This window comes from Ctenocephalides felis, unplaced genomic scaffold, assembly GCF_003426905.1.
Source record: "Ctenocephalides felis isolate EL2017-DRISC unplaced genomic scaffold, ASM342690v1 CF-g0.4_SCAFFOLD_03572, whole genome shotgun sequence".
Taxonomy (NCBI): domain Eukaryota; kingdom Metazoa; phylum Arthropoda; class Insecta; order Siphonaptera; family Pulicidae; genus Ctenocephalides; species Ctenocephalides felis.
Genome location: NW_020539726.1, coordinates 22,326,708 through 22,330,317, shown reverse-complemented (window position 1 = coordinate 22,330,317; position 3,610 = coordinate 22,326,708).

Here is a 3,610-nt window from a genome sequence, read left to right as displayed (position 1 = left end):
CAAATCGGTTGAGCTCTCAAAAACGTTAAAAAAATAGCATCCACACATACATGCATCCATTTTTTTTTCAAAGGAATGTCAATATGTTCAGAAACCGCTGAAACGTAAAGATAATGATTTTTTCTCTAATTTTTCCATTTTCTTAAAAACTTTATAGTACAGTCACAATATGAGTGAATGAGTATACATATACATATATATATATATATATATATATATATATATATTCGAATATGCAAATACATATATCCTTATAAAAGTAATTAGTGGGTTCACCAAGGAAACTCCGCCGAGATTTTAATTATTTATTACATTGAAGATATTCATAAAAGGTTTGCATTTTTTTCTTTCATTCGAACATTAATCTACGTACCGTACATAATACAAATAGTCATATGTATTATATTAGTATATTTTCTACGACCTTGACCCAAAGTGACCGCGACGCTGAGGAAGGAGATGAATATGAATCCAAACCCACGTACAAATATTAATGTACAGGTGATAGAGATTAATTTATTTTGAATTTGTAAATGAAAATTGTTTTGAACTAATTTTAAATTTCAGTAGAAGGATAAAATACAACTTCAAAAAAAAAGATCTTTTCTAATTCAATTGAAATTAGAAATTGTCAAACGTTCACATTTAGTAATTTGACGTTATATTATATTATATGCATGGTACAAGTCTGCAAGACTACCAGTGATAGTCCTTATATTTATAGAGTAAACCATAAATATAATTAATATATTATATTCTAATATTGTCTTGGAAGTTATCAAAGGCTAATGGCTTCCAAAGCTACTAAAGCTAATGAAGCTACCAAAGCTACTAAAGCCAATGAAGCTACTAAAGCTACTAAAGCTAATGAAGCTACTAAAGCTAATGAAGCTACCAAAGTTACTAAAGCTAATGAAGCTACCAAAGCTAATAAAGCTAATGAAGCAACTAAAACTACTAAAGCTAATGAAGCTACTAAAGCTACTAATGCTACTAATGCTACTAAAGCTACTAAAGCTACTTAGGGAAAATTGTACCTACACTGTTTTAATGAATATCAATAAATTAGTATTTGCTGAATTAATCAGTTGGTTCTTCTTTCCTCTAAATTCCTTCTAAATTGAGAACTTTGAGAATGTTAAAATTTAAATTTACAGTAAATAATAGGAAATTTGGTATTATTAACAATGTTTTATGAGAAATATTTTACATAAATGAATAAATAATAAAGAAATTAATAATAACCAAAAACAAGTTACCTAAATAATGTATAAACTATTTGAAAAAAATGAACTACTAATAATAATAATAATATGAAATTTTATTATATATAAAACATCAAAAACGCGAATAATTCGAGAAAGCGTATTATACGGGATAGAGACAATATGCTACAAGATACAGTAACCAATGACAATAAGTGGCTAATTATGCAGAAAAGCGTATTAAGCATGATTGACTGAACAGAGCTGTATAATAATATAAATAATACATTTAGATAAAGCTGCATTAAAATAAACCTGTGTAATAATTGTTAAATTTGATGGAATTCTTTTTAATTTTTATGTATATGAAAATTGAGCAAACGAAGTAATGAATTGTTTGAAAAGGGTTAGTAAACATTGGTTTAATAAATTTGAATTTGTATTTAAAATTAAAATGTTTTATTACAAGAAGGATCAATTTATGCAAATAAATTTCTAAATTTCTTAAAGAAAATTATCTAAATTAATATAATTTCGATAAATTTGAAAAATATGGTTAAGTCGTAAGAAAATTCTAAACTAAATAATAATATATTTAAACCAAAAGTATTCAATTCATTTTTTATTAAATAATAATATACACACTGAACATTATGGATATAAATCAACTTAATAAACAAAATCAGTGACTTGCCTAATGGTTTATATTTTTGAGAAATCCCTTGATCGTGCTCTATTTAACATTTTAATCCCTATCATGTATTTTTTATCCAAAACTTCTTTTTTTTTTCTCACTAAAGTCATCCATCAATCATTTTTAGATCATATCATGAAAGAGGCACTTTTAAGTTCTTTTTTTCTCTTTAATTTTTCTCGAAAGTTATTCCTTCTGATCTGTAGCATTCTAATTTTCAAACTTTGTTAGTTTTTTGCTGATTTATTTATAAATTATTTATCTGTTCAGTTTACTACTTAATTTAATCGTTTTTCATGTGCTGTAGCCGAAATACAAATTCCTTACATCCACTACTTCTTGATTTTTTCCTTAGAAGCTCATCACCTTTAACTAATATATCCGAAGTCCTAGTTATGATGAGTGATGAGTTATTAACTTTTTATGTAATTGTTTGTTGAATTGCTAGTTGAATTTATGAAATGTTGTGATAAGAATTTGGACAATGGTAGTATTGCAACTTGTCATCCATAAAAGATTTTCTTCTTCTTTCTAATCAGTATCGCTCTATCTTCCAAGAGTTATACTTCAATAGGGTTTTAATTTATTTATCAGTAGTATATACCTTTTCTGCGTACTACTATAATGAATTATTCATCACGTTCAGTACTCGTATTTAGAAAATTTGTCAGCTCCGAAAGTCCAACAATAAGTGATACCAATAATCTAATAGTCCAAGTTATTGATCTTTGGTGTAAAAGTATACATTTACTGATTTACTAATAGTTTAATTTTCAGTTATGAATATTATGATATAAATTACAAACTGGTGTTTTAAAAAATGGCCATCTAAAAAAATTATTTTTCAAACATCCAATAGGTGATATATCTTGAGTCATAGTTATTGACCCTTTGTCAAATACTATCATACCCATACCTAACAAATTGGTTTCAAAGCATCCTATAAGCAATATATTCAAAGTCCTAATGATCCTTGGTGTAAAACCACGCTTATGAATATTATGGTATAAATTTAAAAAACGGTGATATAAATTTTTGTCATTCCTGAAAAAAATGTTTTCCAATAGAGTATACGCCAAGTTATTGACCCTCTGCGTAAAAGTATACCAGTTACATATAGTTGTAATATTGCATTGTACTATAGTTCAATTTAAGGTATGAATATTATAGTATGAATTTTAAAAATGGTGGAATTAAAAATTTTTAACACCAAAAAAATTTGTTCAAATTTGTCCAAACGCCAATTGTTTTTTACTTCTCCAATCTCCAGTCACCAATTGTTCCAACTATATACGTTGTAAGTCACCAGCATTTCTTTTGTTCTGTATTAACGTGGTAATAATTTCGTTTGTTCTGTATTAACGGGATTTTATTAAGTTTGTATGAAAATCGAATTACTAGGACTACAATTATCTGTTACAACAAAATATATAATAAATTCTAAATCCACCACAGATTCTGATCGAAACCTGTTTCAATTCCTAAACCGGCATGAATCGTGACCCGGCACTATTTTCAAGAACATTTTCACTGATGTCCTGAGAACATCGTGATCTCCGAGACACCGGTAGAAGCTGTTGTATTGGGTATTGTTGAAGATGTTGATTTTCATATCAGTACAAGGTGCGCCCCACTCCGTCTGTCGAAAGAGGGCCCCCACGGAGTCTTTGTCTTCATATATAAGATGAACGGAGCCAGATCGTTGGCTTCT